General features: G+C 39.1%; 1 protein-coding gene across 5 annotated transcripts in view; it reads left to right on the top strand.

Annotated features, from left to right (window-relative positions):
• The window catches only part of LOC102940173 (mitochondria localized glutamic acid rich protein), a 46,366-nt gene that overhangs the window by 13,599 nt on the left and 14,675 nt on the right, over positions 1-18,092 (top strand). The window lies entirely within an intron of this gene.

Below are 18,092 nucleotides of genomic sequence, written 5' to 3'. Positions count from 1 at the left end.
TTAGGAGGTTAAATACAAACCAACTTTCACTATTTACCATGGGATAAATCAAGTTCTTCTGCCATATAATTGGAAATATAAAGAATCCAGTTGATGAACATCCATCTTTTAGTCCAGGGTGTAAAAAGGGATATTTAAGGGGCTAGATTCAAGTGATTAGGATAATTACAATTTTACCAAGTAAATCAAGACTAGTTACCAGTCAGAATTCTCTCCACACCCCCAACGTAACCCTTCAGTGGTACCTGTGATACATGGAGACTGGACAGTCAGTCTGTATATTGAACAAGATAACACTATGAAGTATGTTGCCTCTAATTTCACATTGCAAGTGTTGCTTTCTCTGGCCCAGTCCTGCAAATGGTTTTGGCCACAATGAAGAGCTGATTCTGTTTGATTTAAATCAATGAGAGCAGGATGTGGGCCTTAGTTCCACTGTAGTCAAGAGGAATCTTTTGGGGTCTGGGCCTAATGTTTTAGAGATGCTATGATCGCTCCTCCATGTTACTCTTCTGAGATTGAAAATTACTCTGAACTCCAGTTTTCTGCATAGTAATGGCTGATCATAGAAGTTGAGCTATCAAAGTGCCATATTGTTGTGTGAAACTTGTTAGTATCAGTCTATATTACAGTTCATGCATTAGGTGTTCAGAGGCCATTAAATAAGGTCCATTAGTCTTGGGGTATAGATATTAAACAATGCATGAACTGATAGGACACCATTTGTATTTAAAAAAGGAGGACTTGTGGCACCTTAGAGATTAACAGCTCACTTCCGAAAGCTTATGCTCAAATAAATTTGTTAGTCTCTAAGGTGCCACAAGTCCTCCTTTTCTTTTTGCAGATACAGACTAACACGGCTGCAACTCTGAAACCTGTCATTTGTACTAAGAGTCTCATTATTTATGAGAGCATTTGGACTGCTTTTATGCAATAAATATTTACTCCCACTCTGGTATTAATAGCACAGGAGCAGAAACATGTTTTGTTAACTCAGAATAGGCATTAGTTACTATGTATTTTAGGCTTTGACATGCCTACTTCCTTCCCATTATTTTTCTGTAGATTCAGAGTCAGATAACTAATGTTGGCACAGCTGCTTGTAGGCATACCCGTTTAGCACCACTTTTATTGACAGATAGTACAAAGCGCTTCCATATATTTATTGTGATGGTATAAAGAAAAATATTTACTCTTATCTAGCACTCTTCATCAGTGGATCTCTAAGCTTTATTTTTTTTTTTAATCAAAACCTGATTCTTAAACAGATTGAAAATCAACATAAACTGAAAGCCACGTAAACAGCGTGCTGGACGTTAAGATAACTTATTAAAGTAGCTAACTAAAAATGTAGACTTGAGTACTTCACAGTGAAACAAAAATGCAAAAAGTTGATGAATAAAAAGTGTTTTTTCTTGTACTTTGTTCTTGGCTGCTGTTGCAGACCTAAGTATAAGAGCTCTTAACCTAACTTCCTGATCTTGCACAGAATTGTAATCCTGTGTTTCAGGCTTCTCAGTTTCTTACCATAGAAATGATTGTGATATCTGTAACTAAGTATTGTTAGGACAGCTCTCAATCTGGGATCAAGTGGGAGGACAAGATTAACTATGGGCTATGGGGCAGGAAATGCTTGAGAGCATACGTCTAAGAATTGGCAAAAGTGGCGAACGTAAACTACAAAAGCTAAATGTTTTAATCTGAACCTACCTGTTAAGATTGAGCAGTGTTATGTTCTTCATGAAAGGTGAGTACCCTAACAGTCTTAAATGTCTTATGGTTGTAGGCTTTGGCGTATTTCAAAGTGCTTGAACTGGGTTGGGGGAGGCTTGTAGGTAGTTATCCTATACTCCCTCTTACTTTCATTGACTGAAAATAGGAGGAAAAATTCTAAAAATTGCTTATCATAATTCATTTGTACTTTCATAAATATTTTGCGTGCTGTACAAATAAACAGGTACATCACACTTATGTTTCCTTCCAATCTGAGTACTGTTTAATGATAACTTACTGAAAATATTGCCCAACACATCTTGTTTATACACTTTTTTTCTTGATCTCTATGTGCTTTGTGCTATTGAGGAATTGTAGAGCTAATGACTGCAGCAACAAAACCATTTCCCCTGGAACAGGCATTTTGCAGAATTTTGTGAGTTCTAAAGCAGTAAATTAGGCCAGTGGCTCTCAACCAGAGGCATGCGTACCCCATGGGGCATGCAGAGATCTTCCAGGGAATACATCAACTCATCTAGATATTTGCCTAGTTTTACAACAGGCTATATAAAAAGCACTAGGGAAGTAGGTACAAACTAAAATTTCGTACAATGACTTGTTTATACTGCTCTATATACTATACACTGAAATGTAAGCACAATATTTATATTCCAATTAATTTATTTTATATATGATAAAAACGAGAAAGTAAGCAATTTGTCAGTAACAGTATGCTGTGACGCTTTTGTATTTTTGTCTGATTTTGTAAGCAAGTAGTTTTTAAGTGAGGTGAAACTTGGGGTTAGGCAAGACAGATCAGACTCCTGAAAGGGGTACAATAGTCTGGAAAAGTTGAGAGCCACTGAATTAGACAGTGGAAGTGATTTAATTTTCAATCTTGCAAACGTTTGAATATAGACTCTCTTGTCAGTTTGGTGTTTCAAGTACTGTCCTGTCATGAAGAGGTTTAGGGAGGGTGAGTAAAGTGGGTTTGGAGAGGATTAGTGTGTGAATGTGCCAGTGTTTTCCATGTTAAATGTTTGTGCACTGATTCCATTCAAAGCAACGGGGCTAGATTGCAGTAGACAGGAGAGTCACTTCTTTTTGTAATAAGGTTCTGCAAAATCTCTGTACACAATGGCCCAAAAAACCTATCTAAGTAAATGTTATCCTTTTGTCTGGTGTGATGTCAACCCCGTGTGCATGTCCACCTTTGTTTTAATGTCGACTCTAATAATGGGAGAAGGATAAACTGGCATTTGAGAACTGCTTGAAGAATATTAGTTGATGAAACTATTGATGTCTTTCATAGCAATTTAAAAAAAACCCTCAGTCTACTCAATAGAGTGAGGATGTGTCTTCCTAATCAGGTGAGTGTGACTTGGAGGAAAACCCAGTTGCCTGCACTTAGGGATCTCTTCTACATTGGATGTTATGGTGAGAGGCAGAAAAGGCTCTGGACTGGACTCAGGAGACCTAGGGTCGATTCCTGCTATCTGACCTTGGGCAAGTCACTTCCTGTCTCTGTGCCTCTCTCTTTCTTCCCCCCAAAGGTCTTGCCTAGGCAGTTTCAAGCTGTTTCAGGTGCCCCCTCTCTTCTCTTGCCACCTCTGTACTTCATCTGTGCTACTGCAATACACTGACCACTGCTTACCTATTTCTTTTCTCTCTTTCCCTTGTAGTTGAGCCACTGAGTAATAGTGATTGTAGTATAACGAAGTTCCAAATCCTTGGGGGAGGACTCTAGGGAAGGCTTTTTAAAACAAAGAGCTTGTTAGAATCTGAAATTATAAGTTGGATGAATGGTGGCCCAGAACTGAACAGATCTCAGAAAAGGATGATATAATCGAATGTGAGAAGGGTCAGAGAGAAGCAATAAAAATATTAGATGAATGGGGAAAACCATATGTGAGGAAATATTAAAAAGGCTAGAACTTTCTGGTTTAAAGAGAAGACCAATAGGCACTACAATGATAGTGGTATAAAATCATGACTTGTACAGAGATGGTTGTTTGGGTGCTTCTATTTATCTTTTCTTATTAGAAAAGAACAAGGGGACAGGCAGTGAAATTAAAAGACGATAATTTAATTCAGATGAAATAGCTTTACAAAATGATTTAACATGTGAAACTCATGGCCATGAATCATACGGAGACAAATGGCTTATAATTAATGATAAAATGATCATCTGCAGTTACATTATCTAGGCTAACAAAACTATAAAAGATATAGACACTCCTGCCAAGTCTGAGCCTGGGATAACTGTACTATTTTAAAGAATAGAAAACAGTTTTATCCTGGATGAACCTAAACTCTGCTAATGTCTACCTTACACTGAACAGTACATGGGCTACATCTAGGGACACTACTGCACTGCAGTGTTTGGGAATATTAGTGATGCTACTCTTTGAACAATGTTAAAACCAATTCTTTTCTGCTCGTTTCTAGTGGCTGTTCAAATGCAAGTTAAAATCCCATGATATTTCTTCTAAATAATTGGGGGGAAATATTTGAGGCCTACATTTCTCCTTGCAGTAAATGTTATTTTCAAAACTGCATGGGAGTTACTGTAACAAGTGCACATTGGTTGCTCCTTTGGAAACAGTCACCACATTAGTATAATTCAGTGGATTCACTTGTATATCTTGAGTCTGACTGGTACTATAGAAAATAAATGCATCTTGGTGGGAGGGGAAATATGGTATAAAAACTTTTGAAAGATTTCATAAATCCTATTATTTCTTACTGACCACTTTCAGATGTAAACTATGTAACATTAACTTGATTGTTAGAGCCACATGAATTTTAGTTAATAGTTTTAGATATTAAGTTGTCAGTAATAGATCAGAATAGACCACTATGGAAAACATTTTATTAAAACAAGAATAGTTAAGATGTGAGTTCTCTCATATTTCTATAAAACATAACAAACCTAAAAACCTGAGTTCCTAACAATGAAAATACTTCCTACTTTTATTAAATTTGTGATAATATGAATTTTCACCAATAACATTAAACTACACTTATCAAATTAATAAAGTATATCTTACAATGCTGTATCCTTGGGTTTTTAATTGCTCACTTGCTAACTCACAAAATTCACCAGTTTGCCATGGGTCTTCTAGTCATTCATGTGAATTAATGAGGGCTGTGTATGTGAGTAGGAGCTAATGACTTACCTTAGGGACTAATAACATGCAGGATGTTTGCTTGGAAAACCAATTTCATTGTTACACAGGGATTTAGAAATTCAAACTTTTAGAAATACAGACTCCTTGCTTGTTGTTTTTAAATGTACTTCTAAACTGTTGGAGTTAGGATCCAGAGATATTTGTCTCTGGATGGAGCCTTTCCTCAAGTTTCTGTTCTGAGGGTTTATGGATGAATTATAAAAGAAAAGGCTGGCATTCTGAGTTATAGGGGCACAAAGGATCAGGAATCCCAAACCTTCTCCATTCTGGTTTCACTTCCTCAGAACCCCTTGGACATTAATTGAGCATTGTGCTCAGGATGAGTTATGAAATTAGTGTGGTGCCAAAAGGAGGAGACTCCAAGTTTCAACTGTATCCAGAATTGGGAGGTGTTTGGGGTTTTTTGGGTTTTTTTTGGGGGGGGTCCCTCTACCTAAACTACATCTGGCATATTTTTGGCAAGAAAAGTAGCTTACTCTGAAAATAATTACTCCAGGGTAGATGCAGCTAGGTCACCAGAAGAATGCTTTCATCAACCTAGTTATCACACAGGGAGGTGGAGTTCCTACAGAGATGGAAAAAACTCCTTCTGTCGCTGGAGTCTGCATCTACGCTATGGGGTTACAGCAGCGTGACTATCTTGCTGTAGCACCCATAGTGTAGACATGGCATTACCCTTTAAAAAAAGAACAAAAGTATATTTCAAGAAAGTTGATTACCATAAAATTTGCAGATCTTTACAATTCAAAGGGTGCACAAAAGTTTTCTTAATTTTTTTTGAAGGGATGGGGTGGGAAACTTTCCTTTTTTTTTTATGAGCTCTGCTGTAAATTTTATTTATACTAAATTTATATGTAGCTTTCATTCATAAATAGAAACTACGCTGAGGCTTTTATGTATTCAGCAAACTCGTATTTAAGGCATGAGATTAGACTGATGGATTGTTTTCTATGTTGCGCTAGAATGTGACGGTTTTTCGCTACAGTGTTCAACAATTGTTAACAGAATATTTTATCTTCTGTTTTCATAAGTGTTTGTTATGAGAGAATCTTTTTCTTTTGCATTGCTCTGTGCAGCACGCACTGGATACACTGCAGGTAGATTAAATCGTGAAAGACATTGCATTGCACTCCTGCTCTTGTTCACATGCATAGCTCCAGGCAGATTCCTGTTGTATTATGCTGGCCAACTTGTATTATTTTAGCTTCATAAGTTCTGCAAAGACTCTTTGCAGAACTATTTGAACATGACATTTTGCATTAGAAAGAGCAGGCTTCTCTTGGCTGAAAAGTTAACTGATTAAATGGAAGATGTGGTTCCGAGTGAAGTAGTCAGTCTCTTTCATAGAGTTTCCTTTGCTTTTTAAACATTGCTTTAAATACCTAAGCAGTGTAAATTCTTACTTCTGAAAAGATTCCTTTCCCCCTCTGTGTCCCCTGGTTTATTTCTAGCTTAACATCACTTTTTGAGTTTAACAGTTAGACCTTGTTTCAGAGTAACAGCCGTGTTAGTCTGTATTCGCAAAAAGAAAAGGAGTACTTGTGGCACCTTAGAGACTAACCAATTTATTTGAGCATGAGCTTTCGTGAGCTCATGCTCAAATAAATTGGTTAGTCTCTAAGGTGCCACAAGTCCTCCTTTTCTTTTAGTTAGACCTTGCTTCCTATTAAGCAGGAAGAAAACCTAGGAAGAATTTACAAGTAATAGCAGAAAGAACTTGTGAACTGAAGTATATGAGTTCTATTCCTGAATTATTTGCAGTCTTCCACTTCTGGCTGTTTGTGACTTCTCCCTATCTGCAAAAAAATTTCCCTCTCTTCTTTCTGGAGGGGGAAAATGTGTGAATAAGCCCAAAGTTTTAAGGGGTGTGGGAGGAAGAAGAAAATACATAATAATCATGTTGTGAATATATTTATTCCTCAAACATTAAAACAGGCCAAATTGAAAAGCTTGCACTCCTGTAAGTAAGAGACAAGAACACAATAACCAAGTTAAGTTAGATCGTTAGGCCTACTGCTCTTTTGTATCTGGCCCTAGAAAGCAATGCTTTTAGCAACTTGTTTGCTTTTTTCAGCACCTACACTATTACTAAGTTTCAACCAAAGCAAGTTGTGCTATAACCCCATGTGCTATAAACATGCTGAACTGCTACCGAGCTGGCAGAACGGTAAGTGCTGAACACTTCGTACACTATGACAACTCCGAATTCAATAGTCCTATTTTTACTTCCATCATTTTCCATCATTTTGCTGCAACTAATTGTGACACAACCTCCCCTGCCACCATCTTCCATCTTAAATGCTAAGAAGGAAAGGAATTCATTATTAATTCCACAGGATAAAGTGTCACCTTTATTTCTTTTTAAATTAAGGTTATGTTGTTGTTATAGAAGAAAGTTGAAACCTTCAAGTATTTGCCTTTTTAGTTTTCCTTATAGCATAATCAGAATTTTTTTTTTGAGTCTGGGTATTTGAACATGTACAGAGTCTCCCCTAAATACAGGTGCTGGTGTTGTTGAATAGTTGCTGCAAGGCTTAAAACAGTGTCTTAAATTAGCATCCTGGATACCTTTTAATTACAACATAGCTGTTGAAAACAGTTCACTTCCAGAACTGTCGAGCTCACCAATGTTCTGTTCTATTCTGCTTAATGGATAAAACTTCATTAAACGGCACAGTTGACCTTGAGCACTCCTATTCTTTGTGGTCTCTCAGGGCTCGTCTAAATGCGGACACTCAGGAAAGTTATTAATTAACTAAACCAAGTCCCTAACCGTTCTCAAATCCACCCAGTTCCAACAACATCCATTGAGAGTTTGTTCCACATGCTTGCCATGGCCTTCACTGTACCCATCCCCCTTCACCTGTTACTTAATAGACAATTCTATAACTCGCTGTTTCCCAGTAGGTAAAAGTCCCTTGCTGTCCTCACCACTTCCTTTTTTTAATGCTGTAGAATAAAGTTTTTATTCATGGATAGAAATTCCAGCCTGTTTCTAATGTCAAAAAACTTTCACAAATATTACAATTCACGTAACTACTTCAGAGGGACAAGTTAAAAAAATAAAGGGAGAAGTGGGAAAAACCTATTGGACGGCGTTGTTTCCTGAGAGAGAAGATTTTTCATAATCCTGTTCTTCTGTGAGCTTAAGCAAGTCAATTCACCTCTCTGCCTCAAGTTCCCATCTGTAAAATGGGGCTAGTATCTAATCTTTTAAGAAAGGTGAGGCTTAATTCACTGCTGTTTGTAAAACAGTTTGAGATCCTCAGAGGAAAGATGCTATGTAAGTGTTATTAAAAGACTGACACAGGTTACTCAGGAAAGAAATCTTTGCCCGTTTAAAGTATGTCTGTAACCTGAAACATGGCTGTAAGGATGTTGTTGGTATGCATAAAAGCTGACAATAATTTCCATATCTCATATTGTACTAATAAATTGAGTAAATCTATTTCCAAACGGCTAGCCCTCAAAACTCAACCTTGACTCTAAAAGTTAGTTTGGGTTCTTTCTCTCTCATGTGTCATCACCTGTAATAAAGGTTCTGCAGGTCAGATTAGGCCCTCAGTCACACCTCTGCCTGCCATTCTGTTGCAATCATGGCCTGAGTCCCATTACTTTCAATAGGACTGCAATCGTGGCTGATGAAACAAATTAATTCTGTGGGTGCTACATAAGAGTAGAGCATCCTGTTCTGTCACAGTTTTAACTCTGCTGGTGCTCAATGATTCTAGGAGTAAAAACGTCTTTAAATCCAGCAGATTTGATTCTTCATATATCCAGGGAGCAGATCGTCAATTGAGTAAGTAGGGGCATTTTTATAAACCCAGCTCTCAGGGTGGAAGCAGGCTTTAGATTCATACCATGTTCATTCCATTGGAACTAAGCTATTGGGAGCATCACAATTCCCATCTCCTAAGCATTCAGTCATAATCTGCCATTTCCTTTTGTTCTCATAAGCAATTTCCTCTCCTCCACATAACTACCTACAGAATTTTGTGTTTATAACAAATAGTTTGATATCCCCTGCTTTGATAGCAGTCCAAGGGCACTGATGGCACTTGCTCAGTCACGTTTTGTGTTTGCAATCCTAGGTTTATAAAATTAGCTTGGAAGGACATATTTCTTCCCAAAATAGTTGTCCTCTTATACCAAGAACAGGACAGAAATTAGTCAGCATGGACAATACTACAACAAAAAATGTCTCTCTCTTAAAAGGTATAGAAAATATCTTCATTAGATGTCAGCAGTGTGATATGTAAGCAACTAGCAATTAGTTAAATTGTGAAAGACTGGAGAGGAACAGAGTAGATATCCCTTAAAAAAAAGTTTGAGCACTCTAATGGCCCTTACTATCTTCTGTGTTTTAAAAGCCACTGGAACCCTGCCAGACTGAGCAGCTGTGTGTAGAAGTAGGTAGGCCTTGTTTGTCGTTAATAAACAGATACTTGGACCCCGCTGAGCCCTGTGGTTCCTTCAGATTACATTTCTGTTCTTTAAAGCACACAAGTCAATTGGGGACAAGGACAGGCCCCTAGTCCAGGAATACAATGAAACAAAGTGTGACTACAGGGGCCTAATAAGTAATGAAACTGAGAAGGAAACTGCAGCTGCTGGAACTGTGAGTTAACTGCTCACTCAGAGAAAAATTGAAATATCTGGCTGTTTGAGGGAAACAGACTTTTTTGATAACTCAGTGGATGACTGGCCAAACTATACTGGAACACTATGATAGCTAATGAAATACCTGATGGGAAAACAGGTGGCAATTCTATGGAGTGTAATGGGGGGACTAAAATTTTACAATCTGCTGTGTAAGCTAACGCGTCCTGCTAAACTCAAGGACAAAACATTTGCTGAGACTGTGGATTAGGGAAGTGGATTGGACTGAAGAATGTATGGATTTAAAGGCAGAGGAGGCCTGGGATTACTTTAAATCAAAGCTGCAGAAGCCATCGGAAGCCTGCATCCCAAGAAAGGGGAAAAAATTCATAGGCAGGAGTTGTAGACCAAGCTGGATGAGCAAGCATCTCAGAGAGAGAGGTGATTAAGAAAAAGCAGAAAGCATACAGGGAGTGGAAGATGGGAGGGATCAGCAAGGAAAGCTACCTTATTGAGGTCAGAACATGTAGGGATAAAGTGAGACAGGCTAAAAGTCAAGTAGAGTTGGACCTTGCAAAGGGAATTAAAACCAATAGTAAAAGGTTCTATAGCCATATAAATAAGAAGAAAACAAAGAAAGAAGAAGTGGGACCGCTAAACACTGAGGATGGAGTGGAGGTCAAGGATAATCTAGGCATGGCCCAATATCTAAACAAATACTTTGCCTCAGTCTTTAATAAGGCTAAAGAGGATCTTAGGGATAATGGTAGTATGACAAATGAGGATATGGAGGTAGGTATTACCATATCTGAGGTAGAAGCGAAACTCGAACAGCTTAATGGGACTAAATCGGGGCGGGGGGGGGCAGGTAATCTTCATCCAAGAATATTAAAGGAATTGGCACATGAAATTGCAAGCCCATTAGCAAGAATTTTTAATGAATCTGTAAACTCAGAGGTTGTACCGTATGATTGGAGAATTGCTAACATAGTTCCTATTTTTAAGAAAGGGAAAAAAAGTGATCCTGCTAATTATAGGCCTGTTAGTTTGACATCTGTAGCGTGCAAGGTCTTGGAAAAATTTTTGAAGGCGAAAGTAGTTAAGGACATTGAAGTCAATGGTAAATGGGACAAAATACAACATGGTTTTACAAAAGGTAGATCGTGCCAAACCAACCTGATCTCCTTCTTTGAGAAAGTAACAGATTTTTTAGACAAAGGAAACGCAGTGGATCTAATTTACCTAGATTTCAGTAAGGCGTTTGATACCGTGCCACATGGGGGATCATTAGTTAAATTGGAAAAGATGGGGATCAATATGAAAATTGAAAGGTGGATAAGGAATTGGTTAACAGGGAGACTACAGCGGGTCCTACTGAAAAGTGAACTGTCAGGCTGGAGGGAGGTTACCAGTGGAGTTCCTCAGGGATCAGTTTTGGGACCAATCTTATTTAATCTTTTTATTACTGACCTCGACACCAAAAGTGGGAACGTGCTAATAAAGTTTGTGGATGATACAAAGTTGGGAGGTATTGCCAATTTAGAGAGAGACTGGCATATCATACAGGAAGATTTGGATGACCTTGTAAACTGGATGGTAATAGGATGAAATTTAATAGTGAGAAGTGTAAGGTTATGCATTTAGGGATTAATAACAAGAATTTTAGTTAGAAGCTGGGGAGGCATCAATTAGAAGTAACAGAGGAGGAGAAGGACCTTGGAATATTGGTTGATCACAGGATGACTATGAGCCGCCAACGTGATATGGCTGTGAAGAAAGCTAATGCAGTCTTGGGATGCATTAGGCGAGGTATTTCCAGTAGACATAAGGAGGTTTTAGTACCGTTATACAAGGCACTGGTGAGACCTCACCTGGAATACTGTGTGCAGTTCTGGTCTCCTATGTTTAAGAAGGATTCAAACTGGAACAGGTACAGAGAAGGGCTACTAGGATGATCCAAGGAATGGAAAACCTGCCTTATGAAAGGAGATTCAAGGAGCTTGGCTTGTTTAGCCTAACTAAAAGAAGGTTGAGGGGAGATACGATTGCTCTCTATAAATATATCAGATGGATAAATACCGGAGAGGGAGAGGAATTATTTAAGCTCAGTACCAATGTGGGCACAAGAACAAATGGATATAAACTGGTCATTGGGAAATTTAGTCTTGAAATTAGATGAAGGTTTCTAACCATCAGAGGAGTGAAGTTTTGGAATAGCCTTCCAAGGGAAGCGGTGGGGGCAAAAGACCTATCTGGCTTTAAGATTAAACTCGATAAGTTTATGGAGGAGATGGTATGATGGGATAACATGATTTTGGTAATTAATTGATCTTTAAATATTCATGGTAAATAGGCCCAATGGCCTGTGATTGGATGTTAGATGGGGTGGGATCTGAGTTACTATAGAGAATTCTTTTCTGGGTATCTGGCTGGTGAATCTTGCCCATATGCTCAGGGTTTAGCTGATCACCATATTTGGGGTTAGGAAGGAATTTTCCTCCAGGGCAGATTGGAAGAGGCCCTGGAGGTTTTTTGCCTTCCTCTGTAGCATGGGACACGGGTCACTTGCTGGAGGATTCTCTGCTCCTTGAAGTCTTTAAACCACGATTTGAGGACTTCAGTAGCTCAGACATAGGTGAGAGGTTTTTCGCAGGAGTGGGTGGGTGAGCTTCTGTGGCCTGCGTTGTGCAGGAGGTTGGACTAGATGATCATAATGGTCCCTTCTGACCTTAATATCGAGGAATCTATGAACCCCAAAGCCATGGGTGTTTCTGCTTTTATAAACTGATTCAAGAATAAAATGAAACAATTTCTGAATCTGGGGCTGGATTAAGGAAACTAAAGCACTGTCAGTTTGGAAAGACTGTAAATAATGAATTAAGGTAGCTGTTAGTATGTGATGTTCAACATGAAGAAATCCCAAAACACCAGCTGACCAAGGCTAATTTGACTCTAAAACATACAAAAATTGCTGAAGACAGCTATCAAAGATGCCATGGAGCTGTAACAGCATCATGTTATATGTGCAACAAATAAACTGAGGGTCACACAGAAAGCACAACAGAAAATGCTCAAAGACTGTGTGCTTTCACTGTGGGAAACAGTCTCACAATGAAAATGATTGTTAGTTTAAGGGGACAATCTGTAGAAACTGGAAGAAATTAGGGTGCATGCAGAAAATGTACAGGTTTTGGGAAAAGCATAATCACCTCCCCACAAGAGCAATATCAGAGGATTTCAAAGTCATCAGCTGGCAGATGACAATATAGAGCCGGGGTTCTCAACCTGGGGGTAGGGACCTCTCAGGGGGTCACAAGGTTATTACATGAGGGGTTGCGAGCTGTCAGCCTCCTCCGCAAACCCCGCTTTGCTGCCAGCATTTATAATGGTGTTAAGTATATAAAAAAGTGTATTTAATTTATAAGGGGGGGTCGCACTCAGAGGCTTGCTGTGTGAAAGGGTTCACCAGTACAAAAGTTAGAGAACCACTGATATAGAATCCACAGAGAATGTTACAGCGTCGCTACAACTGTTAAGACAAATGAAGTGTCATTTGGATTTCATTACAAGTGGAATGAATAAGCTCCATTTTAAACCTTAACACAGGGTCTGCTGTTCCTGTAGGATTATCACAGGCTACTGAGAGGTAAAATTGCAGAAAATCTCACTGCTACTAAAACATATACAGGGGAAATCCTTTCTTCCCTGGGTGTTATTACAGTAAAAGTATCACTTTTTATATTAAAGATGTGCTAAACCTTTATGTTGTGAAGTGAAGGGCTGAGAGAGATTCAGCTGGTCTAGAAACACCTGAATTGTCTGCCGGCTTAACAAAACCAAATCTAACTTTATAAACTCCAGCCCAAAACAAAAATTAGATGAACTTTTGGACAAGGCAGCTGATGTCTTTCAGTGTGGTTTCAGAACCTTAAAACATATGAAAGCAGAAATTTCTGCTTGAAGAAGGAGCAATTCCTAAATCTCACCAAGCTTGTCCAGTACTTGTTGCAATATAGCCAAAAGTAGAGGTGGAGCATCAGCATTTATAGGACTCTGGAACTATTTCCAAGGAGAGACTAGAACACCACTGTAGTACCAGTAATGAAAAAGAATGTGGCTGTCCCTACCAGTAGTGATTTCAAGGTTACCACTAACCCAGTGTTGCATGAGGATCAACATCCTTTATCGCAAATAGAAGATATACTTGCCTCATTAGCTGGTGGAAAGCATTTCTCCAAGATCAACCTAGCCCAACTCTATCTACAAATGGAGATTGAACACAGTGGTAAGTACAACCTTGTGATTAACACACACAAGGGCTTATTTCAATATAACAGGCTAGTGTGTGGCTTGCTTCCAAACCAACTATTTGGCAGTGACCCAGGGACCAGGTATTACAGGGGATTCCTGGCACTCCATGTTAACTTGGATGATGTATCGCTCACAGAAGCTAGTGATGAACACCTTGAGAATCTCCACTTGCAAGGCTGAGTGTGGCCTTAAAGCAAATAAGGGAAAATGTGAATTTTTCAAAGATTGTTACATATTGTGGCTGTACCATTGACAAAGATGGTTTGCATGAATCGCAAGATAAAGCCAAAGGCACTCCTCCGGGCACTACAACTACAAAACATGTCATGATTATGTTCCTTCCTGTGAATGATTACCTATTACTATAGGCTCTTGCCTACCATTGTAACAGCGTTACATTCTCTGAATGAACTGTTACACAATGGACAGAAATGGCGTTGGTCTACGCCAAACCAAAGCTCTGGATGAAGCCAATAAGCTATTAGCATCTGAAAGGGTTTTACGTACCACAGTGCATCTTTGCATAAAACATTAGCTTGTTACATTTCCCAACATGGAATAAGAGCAATAGTTTCATATGATGGAAGGTTGTACAGAAAGGCCTATTGTCTTTGCTTTTAGATCTCTAACCTCTGTCAAATGTAACTATACTGAACTTGACAGAGAAGCTTTGAGTTTTGTCTGGGGAGTTAAACTTCACCAATATCTGTATAGAAAACATTTTACTCTGAGTGCAGACAGAGCATAACTGCTGCTTTAAAATTTTAACCCAAAGAAAGGAGTACCGGCAATGGCTGCAGCACAGTTACAGAGCTAGGCGATACCTTGGGCATTCATCGTTACAATACTGAGTTCAAAGAACCAGTGCAGATTGCTCGTCACAGCTACCATTGGCAATAGCAGATAAGGATACTGAAGTGGAACCAGAGACAGTAGATATGACTTCTGTGGTACAAACTGAACCCTTGGCAGTGACAAAGGCCATGGTGCAACACACAACAAAAAATGATCCACTGCTAGCTGAAGTATATGACATTACAATGAATGAATGGACATATGCCTACAAACAACTCTTCCAGCTTTATTTTTTTAAAAGAATAGTAAAGTGTACATCATGGTTCCCTAAGTTGTGGCACCAGCATGGTTACTTCTATGAATCTCAAGTCATAGGTATTCCAAGAGTTACATGAAAGCCATTTGGGAATTGTCAAAATGAAAGTCCTGGGCAGGAGTTTTGTGTGGTGGCCAGGGACTGATACACAAATAGAGGAAATGGTGAAAACACAGATGAGATTGTCAATACATGCCTAAACATGCTCCTTTGCACCTGTGATAAATGAAGTGGGGGGGGGGGGGGGAGCTCCCTTTTATGGACACCCTGCGAGCCAGTTAGCTATAAAATCCCTCTTAGTAGCTGTTCTCTACTTGCTTTACCTGTTAAAAAGCCCACAGGTAAAAGGAAAGGAGTGGGCACCTGACCAAAAGAACCAATGGGAGGGCTAGAACTTTTTAAAATTGGGAAAAAACTTCCCTTTGTCTGTTCTGCTGTTGCTCCCCAGAGAGAGGGGACAGAGCACAGACAGGGCTGGGACTATGTTGTAAAAAGCTTTTTGTCAGGTATGGAAATCATCAGATCATACCTAAAACCTACTCATAAATCAGAAAATGTCTAGAAAGATGCAATTAGGTTTATTTCTGTTTATTTCTTATTGACTTGTGAACTCCTCTGTGCTAACCCCAAATGCTTTTGTTTTGCTTGTAACCTTTAAGCTGGACCTCAGGAAGGTTATTCTTGATGTTAATTTTTGTAAATGTGTTTTTTTTAATCTAGCAAAGCCTAAGTTTCCAGATGTATTTTCTTTCTTTTTGTTTTTAATAAAATTTACCTTTTTAAAGAACAGGATTGGATTTTTGGTGTCCTAAGAGGTTTGTGCATATGTTGTTTAATTAGCTGGGGGCAATGGTTAATTTCCTCTGTCTTCTTTCTCAGCTATTCCCCAGACAGTGGGTGAAAGGGCTTGAGGGTACCCCACAGGAAGGAATTCCCAAGTACACCTTCCTGGGTCCTCAGGGGTTTTGCATTTGGGTGGTGGCAGCATCTACCCATCCAAGGTCAGAGAGAAGCTGTAACCTTGGGAGTTTAATAGAAGCCTGGAGTGGCCAGTATTAATTTTTAGAATCATTGCGGGCCCTCACCTTCTGTGCTCCAACTGCCAGAGTTGGGAATCAGCCTTGACAGCACCCTATGCAGTGGCAATGAATCCACATAGCCAAGGCTGGACAGTTTTTGGGACATCTATGATTACAATAGATGCCCATTCTAAATGGCCGGAAGTCATTCAAAATAATTCAAAATGATCTGGACAAACTGGAGAAATGGTCTGAAGTAAGTAGGATGAAATTCAATAAGGACAAATGCAAAGTACTCCACTTAGGAAGGAACAATCAGTTGCACACATACAAAATGGCAATGACTGCCTAGGAAGGAGTACTGCAGAAAGGGATCTGGGGGTCATAGTGGACCATAAGCTAAATATGAGTCAACAGTGTAACACTGTTGCAAAAAAAGCAAACATCATTCTGGGATGTATTAGCAGGAGTGTTGTAAGCAAGACACGAGAAGTAATTCTTCTGCTCTAATCTGCACTGATTAGACCTCAACTTTCCATTTCAGGAAGGATGTGGACCAACTGGAGAGAGTCCAGAGAAGAGAGACAAAAATGATTGAAGGTCTAGAAAACATGACCTATGAGGGAAGATTGAAAAAATTGGGTTTGTTTAGTCTGGAAAAGAGAAGACTGAGAGGGGACATGATAACAGTTTAAGTACATAAAAAGTTGTTACAAGGGGGAGGGAGAAGAATTTTTGTTCTTAACCTCTGAGGATAGGACAAGAAGCAATGGGCTTAAATTGCAGCAAGGAAGGTTTAGGTTGGACGTTAGGAAAAACTTCCTGTAAGGGTGGTTAAGCACTGGAATACATTGCCAAAGGAGATTGTGGAATCTCCATCATTGGAGATTTTTAAAAGCAGGTTAGGCAAACGCCTGTCAGGGAGGGTCTAGATAATACTTAGTCCTGCCATGAGTGCAGGGGACTGGACTAGATGACCTCTCGAGGTCCCTTCCGGTTCTATGCTTCTATGAGTCTAAGTATTCTGTCTGAATTCAACTAGATCAACATAGATGGTATAAGTATTAAGACTATTGTTTTCATGTGCGGGAGTTCCTGAACAGACTGTGACAATGGAATGCAATTCACATCTGAAGAGTTTCAATTGTTTGTCAAAAGAAATGGTATCAAATGTCTTACATAAGCTCCTTGCCATCTTACCACAAATGGATTACTGGAAAAGTTATCCAGACATACTCAAGCAAATGAACTGTGCTATAGCTCAGATAAAAGTACCTTACAACACGAGACTGTGAATTTTCTAGTGGCCTATAGGAATGCAGTACTTGCAAATTACAAAGCAGATGCCAGTGATGTTTATGGGACATAAATTATGATCTTGCTTGAACTTGTTAAAGTCTTATCTACAAGGTGATGTTCTTAAGAAACAAATGTGATCAAATAGCCTCAAATAGTCACACCCAACTGCAGTTTCATATGGGAGAAAAAAGTCTTAGTAAGAGACTAGGGAGGTAAGTCATGGAAACCTGGAATGGTTACATGTATTTTTGTCATTCTGGGGATGAGCCCATAGGGAAGGGGATGGAGACGGAGGGGAAAAGACACAAGGCTCTTGAGCTTTAAACATACTTTACCTTTCAGCAATCTGGCATCCCCATTTTCCATAAGGAACCTTTTCATTTAAGGTGTCAATACAGTGAATTAAGGTGTTTCAAGTTAGCTTATACTGCTGAGTTTAATGGTGGGTCTTTTGCCTTTAGAGCTTATTTTGTTAAACATCTTGGTCTTGGTCTTTAATTAAGTTTTGTAGTACGCACTGATGTACTGCTGTTTCAAACAGTAGGTCAAAGCACATGACAGAACTTTCAGTGCATGGCAGCAGGGTCCACATGGCGATTTAGTGCTTAACAGGCTGGTGTGCTGTACATTTACACCCTGGCTTGCCTTGCAGTAAGTCTCCCTGTGGACAAGCCCGAAAGAGGCAAAGGAATACAGCCCATCAAGTAAGGTTAAATAGCATTCATGCTATGGCAGATCTCAAACCAATCACCCAAGCATGCTGTTAAAAGGGCTAGTTTTACATAAAGAACTGCTCAACAGTATCTTCATTTTCCATAAAATATGGGAAAGTGGAAATACATCGTATAT

The sequence above is a fragment of the Chelonia mydas genome, chromosome 4, assembly GCF_015237465.2.
Source record: "Chelonia mydas isolate rCheMyd1 chromosome 4, rCheMyd1.pri.v2, whole genome shotgun sequence".
Classification (NCBI taxonomy): Eukaryota; Metazoa; Chordata; order Testudines; family Cheloniidae; genus Chelonia; species Chelonia mydas.
The sequence above is the reverse complement of the archived record's forward strand: the minus strand, read 5'-3'. Positions and strand labels throughout refer to the sequence as shown.